Below are 27366 nucleotides of genomic sequence, written 5' to 3' on the forward strand. Positions count from 1 at the left end.
TGCTAATATTTTATTACATGATGCAAACAAATGGGTCAAATTCCAAATAGAGTTAATACATTTTCCAGCAGCCTGTAAACGTGTAACTCCACTATCCGTAGATGTTTGATGGCTGCCCCAACTCTTGCTATATACCACCTAAATTTGCATGTAAATATACAGAATACTGTCAGTTTCACAGGAAATATACACTTATGGGCATGAAAGCAAAATATTCAACTGCTCTTCTGTAAGGGCATATGCAAGTGGTGACAGGGCATTCATATGGTTGGCGCATGGGAAGGGTTGCCATTTATGCATACAGTGGTGTAGTTAGGGGGGGGGCAGGGGGCGGTCCACCCTGGGTGCAATCTTCCTTGGGGCGCTCACACTCACGCCCCTTCCTTCCCCTCCCCTCCCCCTGTAACACGTCGGCTTTGATGCTTTCTGACATCACTTCCAGGACCCACACCTAGGAAGAGAGTGCCAAAGCTACTTTGCGGCTGCTCGCGCCGAAGATAAAAAGATATGGGGGATGGGGTGGGAAATAGGGCAGGAGACGTGCACCACCACCCCGGTTGCCGCTCACCCCTACTATGCCACTGTATGCATCCAATTTTCAAGCCCTATTACAGTCTTTGATTTTGAATGGTCTCGACTATTGTAACATCGTATATCTTGGCTTGCTGACTTCACACATTCAAGCCTTGCATATCGTTCAAAACTCTGCAGTGGACCTTTCTGGGGATTTTCTTTTATTATTATTTTTTTTTTTTTTTTGCTCTGTCAAAATTTGAACATGGCCAATATTTAGGACTATTTAAACAGTTAAAAATGGTGCTGAACCAGCTAAACGCGAATATTCAGCATGGGATAACCAGTTTTCTTTACTGAATGCTCCCGGTTAGTGGCTAAAAGCTAACCATGATAGACAGCAATTTTCAACACTGAGGGGCCGATTCTATAAATGGTGCCTAAATCGGCTGGAACCTAAAAAAAAATAGGCACCGACCACACGCCAATCACACTTAGGCGCCATTTACAGAATCACGGCTAGCGGTGCCCGTATAAAAACTTAGACACCTAAAATGTAGGCCAGGGTTTTAAAGGCCTACATCTCAGATACCTAAGTTGTTTTTTTTTTAGAGAATCTCACTTAGTGGCGCCTAAGTCACGCTCCACCCATAAAAATGCCCACTTAGGCATTAGACGCCACTAAGCGCCATGTGATAGGCGCCTACTGCACAATTATGTTTTCTTTTTTTTAAAAAAAATATTGAGCCTGTTAAGGGAATGTTGTCAATTTAGGCACCCAAGAAGCTCTTAACTTCAGGCGGCCTTTATAGACTATCCCTGTGAATGGCTAAATTTAGCAGCCAAATCGGCCTAGGTAAATAGAAACATAGAAAGATGACGGCAGATAAGGGCTACAGCCCATCAAGTCTGCCCACACTATTGACCCTCCCTATTAAGTCTAATGACCCCCTTAAGTATAATTGTAATTATGCTGCCACTCTACTGACCCGCTCTTTCAAGTCTATACCCTAGTGACCCTATCCCTTGGCATGACCCTCGTAGGGATCCCACATAGGTATCCCATTTATTCTTGAAGTCTGAGATGCTGCGTGCCTCGATCACCTGCACTGGAAGCTTGTTCCAATGCTCAATCACTCTCTCCGTGAAGAAATACTTCCTGGCGTCTCCACGAAACTTCCCTCCCCTGAGCTTGAGCGGATGACCCCTTGTGGTCGAGGGTCCCTTCAGAAGAAAGATATCATCTTCCACCTCGACCCGTCCCGTGATGTACTTAAAAGTCTCAATCATGTCTCCCCTCTCCCTACGCTCTTCGAGAGTGTAGAGCTGCAATTTGCTCAGTCTTTCTTCGTACGGGAGACCCTTTAGCCCCGAGACCATCCTGGTGGCCATCCGCTGAACTGATTCAACTCTGAGCACATCTTTACGGTAATGTGGCCTCCAAAATTGCACACAGTATTCCAGATGAGGTCTCACCATGGCTCTGTACAATGGCATCATGACTTCAGGCTTTCTGTTGACGAAGCTTCTCTTGATACAACCTATCATCTGCCGTGCTTTAGATGAAGCCTTCTCCACTTGAGTGGCTGCTTTCATGTCAGCACTGATGATTACTCCTAAGTCTCGTTCTGCCGTAGTCCTGGTTAAAGTTTCTCCATTCAGAGTGTAAGTTCTGCAAGGATTTCCGTTACCGAGATGCATGACCTTACATTTCTTGGCGTTGAAGCCCAGCTGCCAGATCGAGGACCAACTTTCTAAAGTACGCAGGTCTTGCTCCATAGCATCCTTTAGATTATAGCCGTTTACTATATTGCATAGTTTGGCGTCATCAGCGAATAAGGTTACCTTGCCTTGAAGCCCTTGAGTCATCCCCAATGAATATGTTGAAGAGGAGTGGGCCCAGGACTGAACCCTAGCAGTCTTATCTTTGGCCACTATAAACTGGTCGGCGCTGAATATTGATTTAACCGGTTTAGATTTTAGTGGCCCCCCCAAATCCTGGATATTCAATGCTGGTCAGTGGAATATCCAGGGTCACTACCAACCACAGGAGTTATGAGGCCTGCCTCCCATGGTCTGAATATCGGGCCCAAAATAGAGACTTCGGAGATAGTATGTTAATCAAAGGGGAGCACCGACATGGCTGGAGCCTGGGAGGTACATGAATGAGGCTACCACAACTTACAGAATGCACTAAATTACACTTGCTCTAGCCTCATTTAGGCACCTGTATTTATACTAGATCAATAGCTGGTATAACGGTGGGCATCAGTGGCGTACCAAGGGCGGGGAGGACCACCCCGGGTGCACGCCTGATGGGGGTGCACAGCTGACCAGGTCCGGAACCTCCCACTCTACTCTGCAACCGGACCTGCACCTCAGCGCAGCTCCCGGTCCACCCCCTCCAACGTACTTGTTCCAGAGCAGAGTCGGCAGCCATGGGGATGTGCAGCAGGGTCCAGCGATGACTGCGTCTGCCGGCTCTGCTCGAAAGAAGTAAGTGACGTCGGAGGGTGGTGCACCAGCAGATGCAATCTTTGTGGAACCTTGCAGCAACTCCCCGCATCAGCTGGCCACCCCATCCGATGCCACTTACTTCTTCCTGGGCAGAGCCGGCAGCTGCAGTCATCGTGCGACCTTATATAGCATTGCTTTGGAGGGAGAGAGAAAGGAGCATGGAAGGGTAATGGAGGGAGATAAAGGAGACAGGGTAGTATGGAAGGGAGAGAAAGGGGGCAGTTGCTGATGTAATTGGTGTGCAGGGAAAGGAGAGAGAGACATAAAGGGGAAGGATACTGGATGTAATTGAATGGGAAAGAATTGGGGGCAGATGTTGATGGAAGTGGGGGGAAAGGAGAGGAGAGAGTAAAATGCCAGACCATGGGGGTGTGGTAGAGGAGAGAGATGCCAGACCATTGGAGGACAGAAAGGAACAAGATGGATGCCAGACCAATAGGGGTGAAGGGAGAGATGGAAGGGGGTGGTATACAGTTTCTGGAAGTTGCATAGAAGGAGAGAAGATGCCATATAGACGGGGCAGAGAGTGGATGAAAGGAAGAGAGTGACAAGAAGATGAGGAAAGCATAAACCAGAGAAGACAAAAGTAGAAAAAAAAATTTTTTTATTTCTTTTTTTTGGACATGCGTCACTGTTTCTGTGCATTGTATACAGAGTTAAGCTTCTTGGTGGTTCAGTTTAACCTTTGTTTACGTATTTCTATTTTATCCCCCCTTTTACAAAACTGTAGAGTATTTTATTACCCTGGCCGTGGTTGTAACAGCTCCAACGCTCAGAATTCTATGAGCGTCCGAGATGTTACCACCGTGCCTAAAAACCACGCTACAGTTTTGTAAAAGGGGGAGGGGTTAGTTTGTGATGACATATTCCATACTAGGCAAAGGTGTTTTCTTTGTTCTGTGTGTTCGAAAGACATGGTTTTCAGTTAGGATTGACTGTGCAGGTCTGATCTGTACTAGTCTGGCTTGTTTAGTTTTACAATGGGTGAATTGATGTCGTACTTCTCATTGCAGTATGTAAGATGCTGCCTTTTCCGACATGTGGATTGTTACTAAAAATCATGTTTTTCATATAGATGGGGGGGTGTCAAAAAATGATGGGTCACATATGCTAGGAATGCCACTGGTGGGCATAGAAATGTTAGGTAGCCAATGCTAGGTTATGCTAGCAGATGTGGTTATATAAAAGAATAGGCTAGCATCGCACGACATTGGGGCATCCATTTATGGAACAGCCTCATATACTGGATTTTCGGTGCCAATATCCAGATAGCTTGAAATGTCACAGTCAGGATTTGATTGAAACGCCAACTGCAGTGTTTTATCATTGGCGCATATGCTTTTAGTTGAGGCCTGATCAGTAGCGGGTGTAAACTGAATGATTAACGGCAGCCCTTATAGATATATTCAGCTCTAAATAAAAGTAATAATTTTAATGCTGGTGCCAGTGTTTAAATTGTGATGATCATCACTGAGAAAACAGCGCCGAGTCGTCATCAATCCTTACTTGTGTCTGTATAATTTATTTTTATTAGGTGAGGTAAGGATTCTCAGGTATCAGCACAGGGAAAATTCTTGAGGAATAGGGGGGACAGGATCTAGGGTGGGAAAAGGAGAGGGAAAAGAAGTGAGAGTTCGGAAAAGTAACGGGATCTCCAGGCCCATTGGAAAAGATGGAGGGAATAGATGGATCTTGCCTTCTTCATGCCATTCCTCCAAAGTCCCGCTGAGTGAGGGCCTGATGATTCAATCGACCGGACCCTATCACGACCACCTGAAACTCCTCCGCTCCCCATGTCAGACAACCTGGAAAGGACAGAAGAGTGATTCAATAGGTCAAACACTGATCACAGGTCTAAAGAGATGGCTAGGACCACCCAACCATCACCTAAGATGGCATGTATTTGTTTCAAGTTACATGTGTCTCTGCCACATTTACAGCCTCTTTGACAAGGCCGCGCTAGCGGCTGTGCTACGCTAACGGCCCCGAAGCCCATAGAGATTTTTACATAGAGTGAGTTTTGTCTTTGTCCCTGCCCCATTCCTGTAAGCTCTGCCTTAACCACACAAGCCTTGAACGCATGATTTCAAAGTGTTTGAGGCTTGTGCAGATGAGGACGGAGCTTAGGCATTGGTGGAATGAGGCATTATGACATCACAATCTGAGCTCTAGAATGTTGCTACTTAGGATTTCAAAGTGTTTGAGGCTTGTGCAGATGAGGACGGAGCTTAGGCATTGGTGGAATGAGGCGTTATGACATCACAATCTGAGCTCTAGAATGTTGCTACTTAGGATTTCAAAGTGTTTGAGGCTTGTGCAGATGAGGACGGAGCTTAGGCGTTGGTGGAATGAGGCATTATGACATCACAATCTGAGCTCTAGAATGTTGCTACTTAGGATTTTAAAGTGTTTGAGGCTTGTGCAGATGAGGACGGAGCTTAGGCATTGGTGGAATGAGGCATTATGACATCACAAGCTGAGCTCTAGAATGTTGCTACTTAGGATTTCAAAGTGTTTGAGGCTTGTGCAGATGAGGACGGAGCTTAGGCGTTGGTGGAATGAGGCATTATGACATCACAATCTGAGCTCTAGCATGTTGCTACTTAGGATTTCAAAGTGTTTGAGGCTTGTGCAGATGAGGGCGGAGCTTAGGCGTTGGTGGAATGAGGCATTATGACATCACAATCTGAGCTCTAGCATGTTGCTACTTAGGATTTCAAAGTGTTTGAGGCTTGTGCAGATGAGGGCGGAGCTTAGGCATTGGTGGAATGAGGCATTATGACATCACAATCTGAGCTCTAGAATGTTGCTACTTAGGATTTCAAAGTGTTTGAGGCTTGTGCAGATGAGGCCGGAGCTTGCAGGAATGGGGCAGGGACGGGGAAAGATCTTTTCTCATACCAGGCAGCATTATGGGGTAAAGATTTGGAACAATTACTTATGCTCACTAATACTTATGGGGAATTTAGGAGACACCTAAAAAACATATCTGTTCCTGAAGTACTTACTTAGGTGGCTGATTTCTACAATCTTATTCCACAATAACTGATCTCTAGAGCTGTTAATCACTAGCTTTTACTTTGTTCGTTTTACTTAAATTGTAGCATTTTTAACCATTGTAAACCGCATAGAACTCCACGGTCCTGCGGTATATAAACTGTTATTATTATTAACCCAGAATAGACTCGGTGGGTGTCAGGTCAAAAGCGCGCGGGACAAAGGCGCGAGCAGACAATTGAGCGCAGCGCGGAGGCATGCGCTGACAAAAATTACTGTTTTTTGGGCTCCGACGGGGGGGGGGCGTGGGGGGAACCCCCCCACTTTACTTAATAGAGATCACGCCGCATTGTGGGGGCGTTGTGGGGGGTTGTAACCCCCCACATTTTACTGAAAACTTCACTTTTTCCCTGTTTTTAGGGAAAAAGTGAAGTTTACAGTAAAATGTGGAGGGTTACAACCCCCCAAACCCCCCACAACGCCGGCGCGATTTGTATTAAGTAAACTGGGGGTGCTCCCCAACAAAACCCCCGTCGGAGCCCCTAAAAACAGTCATTTTCTTCGGCGCGCGCCTCCGTCTTGCGCTCAGTTGTCGGTGCGCGCCTTTGTCTTCCGCGTTGTTGTCTATGAACCGACTCGGTGTGCCTCAGGGCACCTACAGAAATGCCCAGATGCAGCTGCCACCACCTGTGCTGCTAATTCTAAATGCACCTCTTTCTCCGAAAAACACAGATTGCTAAAGCAGAGCTCTTATAAGTATAGCATTAAATTAATTCAAGTTTAAAAAAAAAAAAAACAACAACCAAATGTGGTGACAAGTATTTCTTAAATGACTGGATTGGCGCCAAAAGTACTTTCATGCGTGGGAGTGTTTACAACATCATCGAACAGAGCCGGTGTATTTGTTTATGCACACCATCCGTTCTACAGCGCATAAAGCACTGATACTAATTGATGTTCTCAAGTTTTATTGACAATAATAGAATCAGTTTAGACACAGATCTGAGAAGCGACTAAATGCACGTAACGTGGCTCTGTAAAAATCATTTTCCAGAATTGAAGCAGTAGAAAGCCAGGCTGGTTGTGGAATGCAGAGTGAGTCAAGGTTGTCATTCCCGGTAGTGGAGTGTTGAGTCATCCGCTCTTGGTGAAAAAGGCTGAGCTTCAAGGTCCATAACTGCACATATACCGGATCTTTTGAGATCTATAGCTATAGCAACTGAGTCCTTGAAATTTGCAGTGGGTGGTTAAACAATTGGATAGGAAGCATTGGCCCCTGAGTAGGTCTGACTCCACAGATGCTTCCAATCCTCCTTCTTCTGCCTCTGAATCTGATTTGGAAGGTGATATAAGAACATAAGAATAGCCTAACTGGGTCAGACCAATGGTCCATCTAGTCCAGTATCCCATCTTCATGATGGCCAATCCAGGTCAGAAGTGCCTGGCAAAAACCCAAATAGTAGTAACATTCCATGTGAATGATCTGGCTTCCCCCATATCTGTCTTAATAGCAGACTATGGATTTTTCCTCCAGGAACTTGTCCAAACATTTTTTTTTAAACCAGCTACATTAACTACTCTTACCACATCCTCTGGCAATGCGTTCCAGAGCTTAACTATTCTCTGAGTTAAAAAAAAAAATTTAAAAAAAAGTCCATCCATTGGTAACTTCATCGAGTGTCCCCTAGTCTTTGTAATTTTTGACGGAGTGAAAAATCGATCCACTTGTACCCATTCTACTCCACTCAGGATTTTGTAGACTTCAATCCTATCTCCCCTAAGCCGTCTCTTTTCCAAGGTGAAGAGCCCTAACCTCTTTAGTCTTTCCTTATACGAGAGGAGTTCCACCCCCTTTACCATCTTGGTCGCTCTTCTGTGAACCTTTTCTAGTGCCGTTATATCTTTTTTGAGATACGGCGACTAGAACTGACCGCAATGCTCAAGGTGGGGGGGTCACACCATGGAGTGAATACAGAGGCATTTTAACACTCTTGTTTACCATCCCTTTTTTAATAATTCCTCGCATCTTGTTTGCTACACATTGGGCGCAAGGTTTCAGCATTCTGTCTGCAATGGCACCCAGATCTTTTTTCTTGGGTGCTGACCAAGGTAGAGATTCCACCCCTTAGTAGTTTCTATGCAAGCACTTTCCTCTTAGATATGGGGGCATTCAGATCTGACAGCTGTCTTTTTGGCGTCTAAGGGCAGTCAGGGGAACACGCTTGAGGACCTGAATAAATTTGTGTAACCATTCTGAGCTCCCTTGAGAGAATAGTATCAGAATTGAAAAAAATAAATATCTCCCATTCAATATTAGTGGTTAGGCACTCAGGGCAGGATTAACCAATAGGCCAATTAGGCACGTGCCTAGGGCCCGATGAAGGAAAGCATCAACATTGCTTTTTTCCAAACGGCGATGGGCCCCTCCAACATCGATTGGTAACGCGGGCCCCCCCCCCCCCCCCCCCCGATCAGCAACGCAGGCCCCAGCCCGATCGGCAACATGCCCCTCCCCATCGACGGAAAGTAAGACAAGCAAACAACGTGGGTAAGAAAGACAACAGGAACTGTAATTTTGCAAGCGGTGCTGCTTGCCCAAAGCTTCCCTCTGATGCAGCTTCCTGTTTCCGCCTCGGCGCATGGTGGGGTGGGGTGGGGCAGGGGGGCCCAGTGTACAAGTGTGCCTAGGGGCCCTCGACGAATTAATCCTGCCCTGTAGGCACTGATATGCTATTTAGCGGGTGTGTGGCCATGTCTGACTGGTTAAATAGCTTTGGCTATGGGGGCAACGGGGCTTGTTTATGTTTCTTGTCCAAACATCTGATCACCTCTAAGGCTTTAAAGATGTTCGTTGGGCTGTTGAGGCTTTTGAAATGTTGCTGGCAAAAACTGTTTTGTCCTTTGGTGTTTTTGAGAGTTTTGGACAGTGATTGAATGTCATCTAGTGCTTATTAATATGCATGTGGTTAGTTGTTATCTGTCTCTGCTGTCACTTTCTCATCCCTGTTATTCTAAGAAGCTATATTGACTTATGGAGCTGTTCATTTTCTGTCACATTGTGTCTATACAAAGGCCCACAGAACACATTTCGCATGTTTGAGGAGACGTGTAAAAATGAACTTTTTTTTTTTTCTTATCCCCCACATTTTTTTTTTTTTTTACAAAACCGTAGCATGGTTTTTAGTGTCAGCTGACCATGGCAGCAACAGCTCCAGTGCTCAGAGGAATTCTACGAGTGTCGGAGCTGTTACTGCCCAGGGCGGCGCTAAATACCGCACTATGGTTTTGTAAAAGGGGGAGGGGGGGGGTTAGTGCTAGATGACGGAGAAATTCAAATTCTTAGGATCCGCTCTTCTAATACGAAATGTGACTCTTTTAAAAATTTGTCCATGCTGTGCTTAATTTAAGTACAGTCCACAAATGCCGCCGAGAGGGAGCAAAGCAACACCAGCTAGCCCAAAGTCAGAGGCAAAAGACCGAGGTTCCACCACACAAAACGGGAGTGTCCATAAGCACCAAAATGGAACCAGGAGATAAATAATACAATACTTTATTAAGTAACCCACAAATGTACACTGGAACCTGGACCCAACACGAGCCGTGTTTCAGCAAAAATTGCCTTCCTCAGGGGGTCCCAGGGAAGCCGCCTGGTCTCTAAGATAAGAGGGAAATGGCATTTCAACAGTATTTACCGGCACCTAAACAGTGCCAGAATCCCTTGGGGGGGGGGGGGGTAGAGATTAAGTGACTTGCCCAGGGGCACAAGGTGCAGTGCAGGCTTGAACCCACAACCTCAGGGTGCTCAGGCTGCAGCTTTAAGCACTGCACCACAAGTTTCAAGTTTATTTAAATCTTGAGATACCGCTTTTATAGTCAAAGCGGTTTCCAATTAATACAAAGTTTTAAAAAAGATTTTTAAAAAAATAAAGGGACAAATTCACAATTACCATACAGATATAACATGATACACATGGAAAAATGGGGAGGATACATTGCATAAAAGAAAAGGGAGGTAAAAAAACAAAAGGAAATCATTAGTGTAAGGCCTGATGTCTGAGATTTTGAATTAAAAAATTAGGTATAAATCTCAAAAGCAACTCTGAAAAGAAATGTTTTAAGATTAGATTTAAAAACCCAACAGGACCAGAATATATACGAATTGCATCCATCTATGTCAATCTCTTTGAAGCACATTCTGATGAGCGGTTCCATAAAACATTATGCGACCTCACAACTTCCAAATTAACAAGTTGCACTTTGAAGAAAACACCGGTTTCTCTCCGATAGCTTCCCACAACACATCTCATTTATTACGGCGCAAACCTGAGGAGAATGTTTGTGCATTCTTATCAGAGGCAAAGTCAGAGCAGAAATGACTTTTCCACCCAGATCAACTGAACCTGGCTATTGAGAAGCAGCTTTGCTTTGTGCAATGATTTTTTTTCAGTTTGAAAGGTGGCATGCAAACAAGCTGCTTTCTAGATGTTTCCTCTTAGAAAGGTAATAAAGCCTAAGGTTTGATAGTGAGTTCGTGAACCTCCCCTCCCCCCTTGTAAGCAGTGAGAATAAAACATGTAAGCAACATGCAACAGTTATGGTTTTGCTTATAATCGACCCAGTTCACTAAAGTGTAACAACTTGTGCTATCATTGACATGGGTTACTATACATGTTAATTGCAACAGTCCCATGATTTGTAACGGTCCTGATTCCCTACTTGTCCTCAGGAGCGGACTGACCCTTGGTGAAATAGAGCATGCCTGAGGGCCTATAGCAGTAAAAGGTCATTCTCCCCTAGCTACCATCTACTTTAATCACTTTTGATAAATGGTGTGCTGGCTTCTCCAGATGATCCCAGGCTAGGGTTACAACAAACAGAAGATCCAACTCGACCCGAGACGAAGAACCAAAAACAGAAACTGCAGCGATGATGTACAGGACGCCAAGACTTTATTGAACAATCATATCAAAAAACAGTTTGTTTCCAAAAGGACTGATAAGACCCAACACGGTCCGTGTTTTGAACAAACACTCCTTCCTCAGGGGTCCTAACGCGTATCATAACAAAATAACCTGATGGATAACAACTGAATAAAAAACTGGAAACAGCAGTGACGAGCCCTTGGTGCTCTTGTTATCCATCAGGTTATTTTGTTCTGCCATTAGGACCCCTGAGGAAGGAGTGTTTGTTCGAAACATGGACCGTGTTGGGTCAGGTCTTATCAGTCCTTTTGGAAACAAACTGTTTTTGATATGATTGTTCAATAAAGTCTTGGCGTCCTGTACATCATCGCTGCAGTTTCTGGTTTTTGTTCTTCGCCCAGACTAGAGTTACCAAATGTCAGGATTTATCCAGACATGTCCTCTTTTTAGAGGGCATGTCCGGACGGCTTTTCAAAACCCAGCACTTTGTCCGTGTTTTGAAAAGCAGATCACGTCGGGAGGGGCATCCGCGCATTTGTGGATGCAACAAACGTGGTAACGTCACGCGCGCACCTACGTGCACGAGATCATCGCGTTGCTTCCTCACATGCATGGACGGACTGGCTCCTCCTTCACCTAAAAGCCCTTGTGTTGGACGTTTTGGGCTTATGTGTTTTCTTGGTTCATTATGGGGTATAAGTGTAGACGTCGCGAGGATGTACTTGTAGACGTAGTGGTTGGCTGGGCGTTTAAACTGCTGAATGTAGAGGCAGGCCATTATCAGAACAAGGATGTTTGTTTTGGTTATGGACACTTTCCCTGCTTCTGCTTTCAACGTTTAAGGCCTTAGGCCAAAAAGGGACTTAGACGTTTTTTTTTTTATTATGTCCCTCCACGGTTTCTCGAACAAGTTTCTTTAATATCAAACTTAAAGAGATAAAGAAACGTCACAGTTCAGTTGTTCTTAAGGATTTCTTCTTCCATAGAATCTACACTCAACCAGCATCTTCTATGAAATAGGGCAAGACAGGAATGCATTTTCATATACTCTGTGAATTAGTAATACTGTGCTCCAAACTCAGTCAACTAAACTGTATTTAGACTAGCAATTCAAGTCTAGTAAATGCAGGGCTATTGTAAGCTATATTTTGGCTAGCAAATCAAAGGTATGAACTAGATCACAACAGTGCTTTTCCTATGTCCCTGTGCTAGCTAAGATGGAGTCTACTAACATAGAAACATGATGGCAGATAAAGCCAAATGGCCCATCCAGTCTGCCCATCCACGGTAACCATTATCTCTTTCTCTCTCCGAGAGATCCCAGGCCCTTTTTGAATTCAGACACAGCCTCTGTCTCCACCACCTCTTCTGGAAGACTGTTCCACGCAGCTTATACAGGAGAAAACAAGTAAGAGGAAGCCCATCAGGGATAGAGCAATGCACTCTGGGAGCTTGTCTTAAATCCATAAGTCTTATTCACATGTTCAGTATACATATTCAGTGCACCTAGGCTGTGGGGGGTGAAACAAGTGGGCCCGTGACCCTTATTGACCAAGGAATTAGATCATTGTCAGTCCAACACTGCTTGTGCTACCCTGCATTAACAGCACGGTTCATCACACTTTAGAGAATTAGCCTCAATGTATATTAATGTTATTAAAAAAGGCAAAACATTACTGCCCTGAAAAGTCAGCCATTGTATATTGTACATTTCTAGATGTAGCATTCACATATACAGTACTTGGTTCCAAAGAGAGGGATGAAAGGGGTCTGTAGTTTGACTTATACATATCTCCTGGCTAAGAGCTGTTGATGCAATATTTGAGCCAGATGACATAACAGAGATGGCTAAAAATAGGGGAAAGCCCCGAGTATGACTTGATTTATTGACTTGTTACCTTTTTATTTGCATTTTTATATTTATACATACCTCACATAATATGAAATGCAAAGAAATAATAGTCCTATGAGAGGTGGCTGAAAAGTATAACAATCTAATGGAGAAAAAAAAATATCTAGCGATTTGTCCCCCTACCAACCTGCTATTCTTACATTGTTGATTATTTCACTTCCACCCACTACTATCTCCTCCATAGATCCATCTTTTCAATCAAGCTGGGTAGGATCAAAATAAACATATCCTATAGAATTCAATGTTACCACACATTTACAGGGAAACTGTAGGAAGAAAACTCCTCCAAATGCATTTACCCTGTCTTTCAATTTCAGAAACTCTCTATGCCACATCTGTGTGATCCTAGACAAATCCGGAAAAAATCTAGACTGGGTGACCACAAAAAAGACTGTCTTTATGGGGGAAATATATTTTTAGCATATTTATTTTTTTCCTATTCAATTGGCAAAATAAACTAAAGGGTAGCCTTTGAATTTCCTCTTGAGAGGATTCCAAAAAAATTAGTTATATTTAGGGAATCTAAATTGGCTTCCTTCATTAAACCATCACCAACTTCTCCAGATTGAGACATAAAACTCAAGTTCTACATTTATGTGGATGACATTACTATACTCATCCCGTTAACTTGTCTGTCACCAGAGTTCATACATTTTTTTAGCGATCACTTTAAGTCAGATTGAACTTTGGATGACTGCTTATAAATTGAAATTAAATGCGGAAAAAATGTAAAAAAATTTTAGCAACTCCCAACGATAAGATTAAAGAAACAACAATACACGTGAATGGGTTGGACTATAATATAGAACAATCCATTAAAAAATATCGGGTGTGACTCTGGATAAACATCTCACATTGGAACAACATACGGTGTGCAAAAGTCCTGCATCACATAGTGAAATTTGAATAGTCATTTGAGACTCAGTTAACATAATTTAAGCCACTAACTGAACATATCTTGTCTTAAAAGTATAATTTCATGTAACTACTTGCCAAATATCTTTTAAAGTAATATCTTGAGAATGATCCACAGTTTTGGCTAAGCTGGGATACACTGTTGAAATACAGACAATGTGTGGTTCCGTTGAAGAAAGTGTTTCTGCATTGGTCGATATCTTACCCACTGGAGCAACACCATCTTGGGAAGACGTTTCTATAGGACGAGAAGGAGTAAAAGGAGGAGATGGGGTGGAATTGTCCTCCTTCACTTAATGAAGCATCAGAGGCAAACAACTCATCTAAATTGGGAGATGGCAATTTCAATTGTACAGTGGTGTGCAAAAGTCCTGCATCACATAGTGAAATTTGAATAGTCATTTGAGACTCAGTTAACATAATTTAAGCCACTAACTGAACATATCTTGTCTTAAAAGTATAATTTCATGTAATTTCATGCAATTTCTGGTACCTCCTTAACTATGATTATTCAATTACATCAGATTGATCAGAATGATTTTGATAACAGGAATAAGAGTTTGTGTAAAAATTGAATCAAAATTCACCAATCAGCAGTGTAGCATTTGCAGCAAATCAGAAGTGATATTTTTGCAGTCAATTAGCATTAAGCTTCGTTACATGGTGGGAAGTATACATTTCTGGGATTCCTGCAACTGGTATCATTCAAACTGATTGAATAGCAACATCAACAGCAATGAAGTCCACATTTCAGTTCTTGTCGGAGGAAAGCCAGGTTCGAATAGTGGTTTTTGGTGAAGAGGGGTATTCCAGCAGACAGATGGCACAGAGGGTGGGATGCAATTAGAGTACAGTGATCAGGATACTTCAGAAGAAGAAGGAGACAGGAGGAACACAGGCTAGACAGTGTTCAGGTCGACTAAGAAAGACAAGTTACAGATAAGATCGAGTATTGAGAAGCACATCTCTTGGCAATAGGAAGTGGACTTCACCTCCGTTGCTGAGAGAGTGGCAGGACAAGGGCTCAGCCATGGTTAGTACAAGCACAGAGAAGCGTAGGCGCCTGGAATTTGGTTTGAGAGGGCGTAAAGCTAAGAAAAACCCACTACTGACTGTGCAGCAAAGAAAGTGAAGAATGGCATGGGCTGTGCAATATGGCAAGTGGACAATGGAAATTTCAGAGAAGATGTTATTTAATGATGAGAGCACTTTCTCCATCTTGGGTGATCAGTGCAGAACATATGTACACAGATATCCAGGAGAAAAATTCAAGCCTGAATGCCTTAACCCAGGGGTAGGGAACTCCGGTCCTCGAGAGCCGTATTCCAGTCAGGTTTTCAGGATTTCCCCAATGAATATGCATTGAAAGCAGTGCATGCAAATAGATCTCATGCATATTCATATCTATTCCAGTCAGGTTTTCAGGATTTCCCCAATGAATATGCATTGAAAGCAGTGCATGCAAATAGATCTCATGCATATTCATATCTATTCCAGTCAGGTTTTCAGGCTTTCCCCAATGAATATGCATTGAAAGCAGTGCATGCAAATAGATCTCATGCATATTCATATCTATTCCAGTCAGGTTTTCAGGCTTTCCCCAATGAATATGCATTGAAAGCAGTGCATGCAAATAGGTCTCATGCATATTCATTGGGGAAAGCCTGAAAACCTGACTGGAATACGGCTCTCGAGGACCGGAGTTCCTTACCCCTGCCTTAACCTGTCAGTTACGCATCCTACAAAGGTCATGGCATAGGGATGTATGGCAGCAAATGGTATTAGTTGGCTTCACATTGTAGAGCGGGTGAAGTACATTGAAGTCCTTCCTGCGGAAGTGCAAGTTGCCTTCAGCAGAGAACTTGTTTCCTGGTGATTACTTCTTTCAAGATGATAATAGTCCATGTCATCAAGCAAAAACTGCACTCGCATGGATGAGAAAGAAGGGAGTGAAGACAATTGTTTGGCCTGCTCAGTCAGCAGATCTCAATCCAATTGAGAACCTGTGGCACAAGCTGTCACTGGAAAAAAAAAAAAAAAAAAACAGCCAACGAAGCAAGAGCTGATTGTGTCATTGAGTGAAGCTTGGAATGGGATTATCACCCGCGAGCATCTGTTGAAGCTGGTCCACTCTATGCCCGAAAGGTGCCGGCTTGTTCACAAGAGCAAAGGCTGGCCAATCAAATACTGAAAGCAGTAGACAGGACAAAACAGCCCTGTCCAGGGCTAACTATAGAAATAAAACTAAAACTAATACAGTGATACCTTGGAATCTGAACGCCCCAGTAGTCGAACAACTTGGAATCCGAACGAAAAATCTGAGCAAATTTTGCCCCAGAATCGGAACGCTGCTTTGGAATCTGAACGCCCTGCACGTTGTTAGTGTGTGTTTGTCCGTACGTTTCCCCAGCGCTCATCAGGGCCACCCATACGTCGTTCAGTTCATTCTCGGAAGCTGTAGTGAAAGCATCTCGTGTGATTTTCGCCTTTGTGTTGTGTAGTGAGGAAAATGCTGTACTGTATTATCATTATTTGTTAATATTTTACCTTAAAATCCAGTGTATTTTCTGTTAAAATTTGAGTTCGTGGGACCCTGGAACAGATTAATCCAGTTTCTATTATTTTAAATGGGAAATGTTGTCTTGTAACTTGAACAATTTGGAACTCTAAAGGGGTTCTGGAACGGATTAAGTTCGGATTCCAAGGTATCACTTTAGTAATATAACAGATTCTGTTACTACAATTTAATATCATACAGCCATATGAGCACAATACATTATCATTGCCAATGTTCAACCACATTTCTCTGGATTGAAAATTTATTTAAATTTATTAAAAGGCACATCTTTATCATATATCCATGTACAGTAACTGAACATATGATAGATGAATGGAAAATTAAGGCCTCCTTTTACGAAACTGCGATAGCAGTTTCTAGCGCAGGGAGCCGCGTTGAATGGCCTGCACTGCTCCCGACGCTCATAGAGTTCCTATGAGCGTCGGGAGCAGCGCGGGCCATTCAGCGCGGCTCTCTGCGCTAGAAACTGCTATCGCAGTTTTGTAAAAGAGGGGGAAAATAAGATGATACATAACAAATGGTTACATAGCTTAAAATGCATCAAACAAGTCAAGTGATGCAGGACTTTTGTTAGGAGTCCTAGTGCCCTTTAGCTTGCCTTTGTGTTTTACCATTATATAATCAAATAGAAACGTACCTTCAAGAAAGAGAAGTATAAGGAAGGCTTCTACTCTCCTGGCTCCTAAGGGGCCTAACATGCCCCTTGTGGCATGCCCCCTGGCTGCGCACCATGGGTGCAAACTACTTTTAAGATATTCCACTGGCGGCAAATGACGTTAGTCACCGCCACCCCGCTGTCTCAATTCTCTCTCCCAGGAAGAGCCCATCACACGCAGCAAAGAAAATGCTGCCACCCCTATGTCTCGGCTCTCTTTCCAAGGAGTCCGTCAAGCAGCAGCCACCTCCGACCAGCCACGGGCGCAGGATGCTTTTAAGAAGTCCTGACGACGTCAGATGACGTCAGACGTCGCCACCCCGCTGTCTCAATTCTCTCTCCCAAGGGGTAGGTCAAGCAACAGCCACCTCGCTTTTATATGGGGGGGGAGTGATTCAGATGCTTTGTGGCATAAGACACCAGAGATGGTCTGTTGTCACTGCATTCCAATTTCAAAACAAAAGCATAGGCTAGAAAGCAAAAAAGATAGAGGGGGGTCTTTATGTAACTTTACAGAAAATTAATACCCAAGATTATTAAACATATATGAAGAGTTCATCTTAAGAGATGTTCCTACAGTCTCAACATTTTCTATTCAAACTTACCTAAATTTCCATAAATGTTTCATGGGATTTTTCTTTTTACTGACAAACACTGAGACACATGAAAGAGCCAATTTGCCAGACTTACAGCACCCGATAAGCATCAAAGTATATATGTAGACATACAAGGTTTGCTTTTGTACAAAAGCATAGATCTTCTTCCCCCACCCCATACTGTTTTTGCTTTTAGCAGTCTGTCATAATAATTCCAATTTACTGCAGAAGATGATGCTTTTCTGAAGGCTGTGAACAAAGAACAAATGAGCCCAAGATAACAGAGAGATTGAAATTTTGATCCTCACATCTTTCTTTCTGAGATTAAAAAACAAAGAAACATAAAAATATAGAGGGGCATAATACAAAAACCCGTCTAAGTTCTCTTTTGGCCTAAGTGAGTAGACGCTGAAGTTGGCAGCAGGAAAATGTCCATTCTAAAAAAAAAAGTCCAAATTCAGGGTTTTTTTTGAGAATGGCCTACCTGCACGTTCAGCAATCTACTGGCCCAGATTGACACTACATCTGTCCTGACTAAAAAATTGCACAAAAAAACGCCCAAACCGAGACTTTTTAGGCGAAGGAGGGGCCAATCCTTCGTCTAAAAGCTGGATTTTGTAACCTGCATCTGTCAAAAACAACACCGGTTACAGAATCCCACCCTCCGCAACGATCACGGCAGGAGAGATGCCTAATCTCTCCTGCTATGATCGCAATCTCCCACCCCCCACCTCGAACTGCAGCGGAAAGATGCCCAAGCTCTCCTGCCATATGAAGTATGCTCCGAGTTAATTTCAAACTCTTATAGCTTACCATGGGCGGGGCCTTAGGCACATGGGCCAACCAAAGAAGGGGCAGGCCCGCCATGCCAAGGATGGTGGGCCTGCCAGCCAGCCAGACCAGGGACCCGTCCGTCCAGCCAACCTTAAGGTTAGTATGTGTGTGTGTGGGGGGGTCTGTGGTGGTGGGGAGGGGTCAGGAGTAGGGGGGTTGTTCATGGGTGGGGTTTGTTCGGGGGATGGGGTTCACCTTTCGGCAGAAGGGTTTGCGCTCCCTCATGCTAGTTTAGGGGTCGGGTTGCTACCGTCTTCATCAGGAGGGCTTGGGATCCCTCTCTTGCTGGTATTGGGTTTGTTGGAGGTATGCCAGCAGGAGAGATTGGACATCTCTCCTGCCACGTTTTGCGGCAGTTCGGGGGGTGATCATGATCTCAGCAGGAGAGATTAGGCATCTCTCCTACCGCGATCGTTGTGGTGGGGAGGGGGGGTGGGCAGGTTGCCAAGGTTGCTGAGCTGATCGCAGCGGCCCCTATTCAGAACTTATACCTGTTTTGACTTGGTCTAAGTCAAAACATATATGTTCCAAATGGGCCATCTCCCTAGACTTTTGGATATACTTGCAGTACGACTAAGTCTAGGTCGGCCCACCTCCCGTTATTTCCCCTCCTCTAAAAACGCTTCCTTTCGCTTTAGGCATTCAGAGGCAGGGTAAAGGCCTACGTCTAAAACCAGCTTTAATTATAGGTACTTGGATGATTTGTCTTTTTGATTGTCCAATTACCGATTTAGACCACTTTTTTAACCTTTTTTTAATTATGAGTCCCTCATTGTTTCCCTTGTCAAGAGATCAAACATTTCCTCGGGAACCTAAAAGAAAGCCCTTCCCATTTGCAGAACGCTTGATTTCAATTCCAGAAATAATTTCCTTCTGAGCTGTGGATCTCACGCTACCTCAGGAAATATTTGGTTCAGTGAATCACATGGATGGGATGCAAACATACCGGGATATAATCTTTTTAGGAAGGACAGAGACGGTCATAAAGGTGGAGGAGTAGCTCTCTATGTAAAGATCAATATCCAAGCGACCGAAATGCAAGGGACCTGGGGAGAGGAAGAAGCGATATGGATTGCTCTGAAAAGAGAAGATGGAACTTCTATCTACGTGGGTGTAGTCTACAGACCTCCGACTCAATCGCAGCAAATTGATAAGGATCTGATTGTGGATATCCAAAAGTTTGGAAGGAAAGAGGAGATTCTGCTGTTGGGAGATTTCAACCTGCCGGATGCGGACTGGAATGTTCCGTCTGCGGAATCGGAAAGAAGTAGGGAGATTGTGGATGCCTTTCAAGAGGCTCTGCTCAGACAAATGGTGACGGAAAAAGCGATATTGGATCTGGTCCTCACAAATGGAGAGAGTATCTCTAATGTTCGAGTGGGTGCTCACCTGGGTAGTAGCGATCATCAAACGGTTTGGTTTGATATAACGGCTAAAGTGGAGAGCGGCCGCACGATACTTAAAGTCCTAGATTTCAAACATACGGACTTTAATGCAATGGGAAAGTACCTGAAGAAAGAGCTGTTAGGATGGGAGGACATAAGAGAAATGGAAAGACAGTGGTCTAAGCTGAAAGGAGCGATAAAAATGGCTACGGACCTTTATGTGAAGAAAATCAATAAAAACAAGAGAAAAAGGAAGCCGATATGGTTCTCCAACCTAGTGGCTGAGAAAATAAAGGCGAAAGAGTTGGCGTTCATGAAATATAAAAAAACCCAAGAAGAGGAGAGCAGAAAGGACTACAGGGTGAAACTGAAAGAAGCCAAGAGAGAGATACGTTTGGCGAAGGCACAGGCGGAAGAACAAATGGCTAAAAATGTAAAAAAGGGAGATAAAAATTTTTTCAGATATATTAGTGAAAGGAGGAAGATAAAAAATGGAATTGCTAGGCTAAAATATGTGGAGAGTGATGAGGAGAAAGCAAATGTGCTAAACAAATACTTCTGTTCTGTGTTCACAGAAGAAAATTCTGGAGAAGGACCGAGATTGTCTGGCAAAGTTACACGAGAAAATGGAGTAGATTCTGCGCCGTTCACGGAGGAGGGTGTTTATGAGCAACTTGAAAAACTGAAGGTGGACAAAGCGATGGGACCAGACGGGATCCATCCCAGGATACTAAGGGAGCTCAGAGAGGTTCTGGCGAGTCCTATTAAAGACTTGTTCAACAAATCTCTGGAGACGGGAGTGATTCCTGGGGATTGGAGGAGAGCGGATGTGGTCCCTATTCATAAAAGTGGTCACAGGGACGAAGCAGGAAACTACAGGCCGGTGAGCCTCACTTCAGTTGTTGGAAAAATAATGGAAGTGTTGCTGAAAGAAAGGATAGTGTATTTCCTTGAATCTAATGGGTTACAGGATCCGAGGCAACATGGCTTTACAAAAGGTAAATCGTGCCAAACGAACCTGATTTAATTTTTTGATTGGGTGACCAGAGAGCTGGATCGAGGACATATGCTAGATGTAATTTACTTGGATTTCAGCAAAGCCTTTGATACAGTTCCTCGTAGGAGGCTGTTGAACAAACTTGAAGGGCTAAAGTTAGGACCCAAAGTGGTGAACTGGGTCAGAAACTGGCTGTCGGACAGACGCCAGAGGGTGGTGGTTAATGGAAGTCGCTCGAAGGAAGGAAAGGTGACTAGTGGAGTCCCTCAGGGTTCGGTGCTGGGGCCAATCCTGTTCAATATGTATGTAAGTGACATTGCTGAAGGGTTAGAAGGAAAAGTGTGCCTTTTTGCAGATGATACCAAGATTTGTAACAGAGTAGACACCGAAGAGGGAGTGGAAAATATGAAAAAGGATCTGCAAAAGTTAGAGGAATGGTCTAATGCCTGGCAACTAAAATTCAATGCAAAGAAATGCAGAGTAATGCATTTGGGGATTAATAATAGGAAGGAACCGTATATGCTGGGAGAAGCTGATATGCACGGACGGGGAGAGGGACCTTGGGGTGATAGTGTCCGAAGATCTAAAGGCGAAAAAACAATGTGACAAGGCAGTGGCTGCTGCCAGAAGAATTCTGGGCTGTATAAAGAGAGGCGTAGTCAGTAGAAGGAAGAAGGTGTTGATGCCCCTGTACAGGTCATTGGTGAGGCCCCACTTGGAGTATTGTGTTCAGTTTTGGAGACCGTATCTGGCGAAAGACGTAAGAAGACTTGAGGCGGTCCAGAGGAGGGCGACGAAAATGATAGGAGGCTTGCGCCAGAAGACGTATGAGGAGAGACTGGAAGCCCTGAATATGTATACCCTAGAGGAAAGGAGAGACAGGGGAGATATGATTCAGACGTTCAAATACTTAAAAGGGTATTAACGTAGAACAAAATCTTTTCCAGAGAAAGGAAAATGGTAAAACCAGAGGACATAATTTGAGGTTGAGGGGTGGTAGATTCAGGGGCAATGTTAGGAAATTCTACTTTACGGAGAGGGTGGTGGATGCCTGGAATGCGCTCCCCAGAGAGGTGGTGGAGAGTAAAACTGTGACTGAGTTCAAAGAAGCGTGGGATGAACACAGAAGATTTAGAATCAGAAAATAATATTAAATATTGAACTAGGCCAGTTACTGGGCAGACTTGCACGGTCTGTGTCTGTGTATGGCCGTTTGGTGGAGGATGGGCAGGGGAGGGTTTCAATGGCTGGGAGGGTGTAGATGGGCTGGAGTAAGTCTTAACAGAGATTTCGGCAGTTGGAACCCAAGCATAGTACCGGGTAAAGCTTTGGATTCTCGCCCAGAAATAGCTAAGAAGAAAAAAAAAAAAAAAAATTTAAATTGAATCAGGTTGGGCAGACTGGATGGACCATTCGGGTCTTTATCTGCCGTCATCTACTATGTTACTATGTTACTATGTTTCTGACCACAAAGTAGAATTTTTTTTTTTTCAATACCCAAATGTTATCTTTCTCAGCTATGAAAGTGACTAGTAGAGGAGCTCTCTTAGAAATATTATCTTTGAAGTAGTTTCTAAGAAATTTGTTAAATTAAAGCTATCTCCTTCCAAAGAGTCAAAAGCTCCTTGATCACTAGATTTCAAGGAAAGATGATAAAATTGGGAAATATTTATATCTTCACATCTCTCTGAAGACAGAAATGTGAAGTCATGCAGGATTATGAGCTGCTGCCCTTTGCCATTTTTCAAGTAATAATAATCAAACGCCCGTCCTAATGCCCTTTATCTACAATTACATATTCAAAGAGTTATTTAAAATGATGCGTTGTGCCCGGATATTCAGTGCAAGAACTTCTCCAGGTGCCTGCATTGAATATTCAGGAAGTTGCAGCCTGCTGGGAGTAACCCACATACCACCCATGGTAGTACCTAGTTAATTACCTGTTTAACTTAGGACAGCGTTTTTGCTGATCTAAGTAAACTGGATTTTTATCAGGGTACTGCTGTTGGACATTGGCAGTGCCTGGGTAATTCCCGGCTCTGCGTTGACTCTGACCTGGTACTACCTGGGCTATGGTGGTGGTCTTGGATTTTCAGAGGCATTCTCTGGTTCTGTGCTGCAAAAAAATCTGAAGATCCCTGGTCGACAGGACTAATCTGATAGGAACCTTACACAATTATCTCCTGCAGAATATCTGCCTCTGTATTTAACACAATGAACATAAGAACGTAAGCAATGCCTCCGCTGGGTCAGACCTGAGGTCCATCGTGCCCAGCAGTCCACTCACGCGGCGGCCCAACAGGTCCAGGACCTGTGCAGTAATCCTCTATCTATACCCCTCTATCCTCTTTTCCAGCAGGAAATTGTCCAATCTTTTCTTGAACCCCAGTACCGTACTCTGCCCTATTACGCTCTCTGAAAACGCATTCCAGGGGTCCACCACACGTTGGGTAAAGAAGAACTTCCTAACATTCGTTTTGAATCTGTCCCCTATCAACTTTTCCGAATGCCCTCTTGTTCTTTTATTATTCGAAAGTTTGAAGAATCTGTCCCTCTCTACTCTCTCTATGCCCTTCATGATCTTGTAAGTCTCTAGTAAATGTATGAAAAAATACTTGCTTAAAACTCATAGAGGGCCAATATTCAGAGTGATTTAAGTGGGCAAGAAGATCTTCTGTCCATTGAAATCCCTTCTGGATGCCTAAGAAGGGATATTCAGAGACACTTAGCCAAAGAGTGCCATTGAATATCCTCTCAGATTGCCCAATTAAAAAGTGAACAGATCAGGGTAGGTGCTGGGAGTGACACTGGGGAGCAGCCCCAGGTTATGCAGGTGCCAGCACCCACATAGCTAAACAGCCTAATTTAGGACAGCTCAAAAATGAGAGGTTGTGTCAGCCATTTTGAAAGGCAGCCACAAGGGGCAGGACTGAGGGGTCTGGGCTCATGCCCCCAAAGACCCCCCCTTGACCACCAGATACACAGGTAGGCCCTGGAGGGCCTACTTGGGCATTGGGAAAAAGGCGGGCAGTACTTGGCAAATCATGGGGGAGGGCATGGAGGGATTCAAGAGGCTCTAGGGGGCTTTGGCCAGTTTTTTTTTTTGTTTGTTTGTTTTTTTTAAATAGCTATGCCATCCCAGTCCGATATTCAGCTGGGACCACATAATTAACTTATGTGTGCCCAGTTGAATATTGGTTGGAGCTGCATGAGCTCCAGTAGCCTGCCTGCTTATACTTAGCCCCCAATATTTGATGCTGGTGCCCAGACATGACCGGGCACTGAATAGTGGGGGCTAATTCAGGCAGCAATATTAAGCGTTTATAAAAATGCTGACTGCTGCCAATTGAATATCAGGGGAGGGAGGGGGGATAGTTACCAAATCAAAACCTTTCATACTGATGAAAAAGAGTAATTTTTGCAACTCTACCATAGGTAAGTGAAGTTGTTTAGGTTGGACTGAAAAATCAAAAGCTTCCTATGTGTCACTATGATAACGTGACTTGGCAAAGTAGTGTGGAACCCGTAGAACAGGGGTGTCAAAGTCCCTCCTGGAGGGACGCAATCCAGTCGGGTTTTCAGGATTTCCCCCATGAATATGCATGAGATCTATTAGCATACAAAGAAAGCAGTGCATGCAAATAGATCTCATGCATATTCATGGGGGAAATCCTGAAAACCCGACTGGATGGCGGCCCTCGAGGAGGGACTTTGACACCCCTGTTCTAAGGGTTCCACACTACTTTGCCAAGTCAGTTGTTATTATTATTCAAATGCACCAAAGGGCAGTGTAGGTCAAAAAAAAAGAAAATGTTATTACAGATACAAGATCTTTGATCCAAAATTCCGAAAACCGAAAAGCTTCGAAAATCAAAATTTGACGTGAACCGGAAGTAGTTAATTTCTCCTTGACACACTGAAACTAACGCAGTCGCATGTGTTTCCCCTGTTCGCTGCACAATTCAGGTCCGAGAGCTAGAAAATGGCACCTAGAGATGCAGATTTCACTCAGATAAGTTGTTGAAGTTTTACAATGCAAGCGATGACCCGAAATTTATGAAAACCCGAAAGCATCGCATAGGGCAAAAAAAAATGAACATTTAAATCCAGGGCAGGATTAACCAATAGGCCAAGTATGGCCTGAAATGGTCAGGGGAGCCCGATGAAGGAGGGCATCAACATTGTTTTTTCCAAACGGCGATGGGCCCCTCCAGAATCGATCAGCAACGCGGGCGCCCCCCCCCCCCCATCGACGGAAAGTAAGACAAGCAAGCAACGCGGGTAAGAAAGACAACGGGAACTGTAATTGTGCAAGCGGTGCTGCTTGCCCAAAGCTTCCCTCTGATGCAGCTTCCTGTTTCCGCCTGGGCGCATGGTGGGGTGGGGCGGGGCAGGGGGCCCAGTGTACTTGTGTGCCTAGGGGCCCTCGATGAATTAATCCTACCCTGTTTAGATCATGTGCTAATTGAGTGGGTTTGGCAAAGAAGGTGTAAACACATGCCATTGACTGGTTTGATGATAATGAAGCAAGCCAAAAAAATACCATCAAAGATCTGGAAATTGGAACGACGAGTGAGGTGATTAAATTTGTAGATAACACTAAACTGTTCAAAGTAGTTAAAACGCATGTGGATTGTGAAAAATTGCAGGCGAACCTTAGGAAATTGGAAGATGGGGTGTCCAAGTGGCAGATACAATTTAATGTGGACAAATGCAAAGTGATGCAGGTTGGGAAGAATAACCTGAATCACAGTTATCGGATGCTAGGGTCCACCTTGGGGATTAGTACCCAAGAAAAGGATCGGGGTATCATTGTAGACAATACAATGAAACCTTCTGCCCAATGTGCAGTGGTGGCCAAAAAAAGCAAAGAGGATGCTAGGAATTATTAAAAAAGGTATGGTTAACAAGACTAAGAATGTGATAATGCCCCTGTATCGCTCCATGGTGTGACCTCATCTGGAGTATTGCATTCAATTCTAGTCTCCTTATCTTAAGAAAGATATAGTGGCGCTAGAAAAGGTTAAAAAAAGAGTGACCAAGATGGTAAAGGGGATGGAACCCTTCTCATATGAAGAAAGTCTAAAACGGTTAGGGCTCTTCAGCTTGGAAAAGAGAAGGCTGAGGGGAGATAGGATTGAAGTCTACAAAATCCTGAGTGGAGTAGAACGGGTACAAGTGGATCGATTTTTCACTCCGTCAAAAATTACAAGGGCTAGGAGACATTAGATGAAGTTACAGAGAAATATTTTAAAACCAATAGGAAGAAATATTTTTTTCACTCAAGAGAATAGTTAAGCTCTGGAACGCATTGCCAAAGGTTGTGGTAAGAGCGGATAGCATAACTGGTTTTAAGAAAGGTTTGGACAAATTTCTGGAGGAAAAGTCCATAGTCTGTTATTGAGAAAGAAATGGGGGAAGCCACTGCTTGCCCTGAATCGTTAGTATGGAATATTGCTACTCCTTGGGTTTTGTCCAGGTACTAGTGACCTGAATTGACCACTGTGAGAATGGGCTACTGGGCTTGATGGACCATTGGTCTGACCCAATAAGGCTATTCTTATGTTGTAATGTGTGACAGGATGAAGTACATGTCACTGGCCAGCAGAGAGAGCCCGAGCAATTGAATATGAGAGGAAAGCTGATTTGCTTAAGAGCTGCAAGTGCTGCTGGGAGTTGTCCACTCACCCTGAGTGGATTGTGGTGTTGAAAAGAACAGCTCCCAGCACAAAGAGTTCAGAAGGTAAAGAGCAGCAATGTTTGATGAAAATGAACCTGCAGAGGAAGACTTTTATGGTTTGCAAGTCAGTGATGAAACGGTGATGATATCAAACCTCTTTGTTTATGCCAGAACTCTAGCATCAAAATTTACACTCGATAAAGTTACAGAGTAATACTTTTAAAACCAATAGGAGGAAATATTTTTTCACTCAGAGAATAGTTAAGCTCTGGAATGCGTTACCAGAGAATGTGGTAAGAGTAGTTAATGCAGCTGGTTTTAAAAAAGGTTTGGACAAGTTCCTGGAGGAAAACTCCATAGTCTGCTGTTGAGACAGGCATGGAGATGCCACTGTTTACCCTGAATCGGTGGCATGGAATGCTGCTACTATTTGGGTTTTAGCCAGGTTCTTGTGACTTGGATTGGCCTCCATGAAGAAGGGCTACTGGGCTAGATGGACCATTGGTATGACCCAGTGAGGCTATTTTTATGTTCATACTACAGCCTAAACCAGATTGCCGTGTGATGATCCTTGCCTTACTACTACTAAAACACATGAAACATGCAAGAGACAATCCCTGCTTGTCAGAGCTTACAATCTAATAAAAACAGACAAACAGGATAAATAGGGGTTAGAGAACTGCTTATGGCTGGAATAATTAAAGAAGTGGGTACTTTACAAGTGGAGTAGAAGTTAGAAGTTAAAAGTGCCGTAGAAAAGTGGACTTTTAGCCTAGTCAATTTACAATCCACGAAAAAAAATAAAATTCTTCACCCAAACCCGACAGCGGCCCTGTTTCGCCGAACGCTACAGAAAAACGCCACA

The 27366-nt window shown here is 43.8% G+C and overlaps 1 long non-coding RNA gene across 1 annotated transcript in view; it reads right to left on the minus strand.

Annotated features, from left to right (window-relative positions):
• Positions 1-4088: 4088 nt before the first annotated feature.
• LOC117360540 overlaps positions 4089-27366 on the minus strand; it is a 189167-nt gene continuing 165889 nt past the window's right edge. The window contains exons 2-3 of the long non-coding RNA XR_004539442.1: positions 16992-17479; positions 4089-4835 (exon numbers count right to left, since the gene is read on the minus strand). This is a non-coding gene — a long non-coding RNA (uncharacterized LOC117360540). The remainder of the gene's footprint in view (positions 4836-16991; positions 17480-27366) is intronic.

Source organism: Geotrypetes seraphini, chromosome 5 (assembly GCF_902459505.1).
Source record: "Geotrypetes seraphini chromosome 5, aGeoSer1.1, whole genome shotgun sequence".
Taxonomy (NCBI): domain Eukaryota; kingdom Metazoa; phylum Chordata; class Amphibia; order Gymnophiona; family Dermophiidae; genus Geotrypetes; species Geotrypetes seraphini.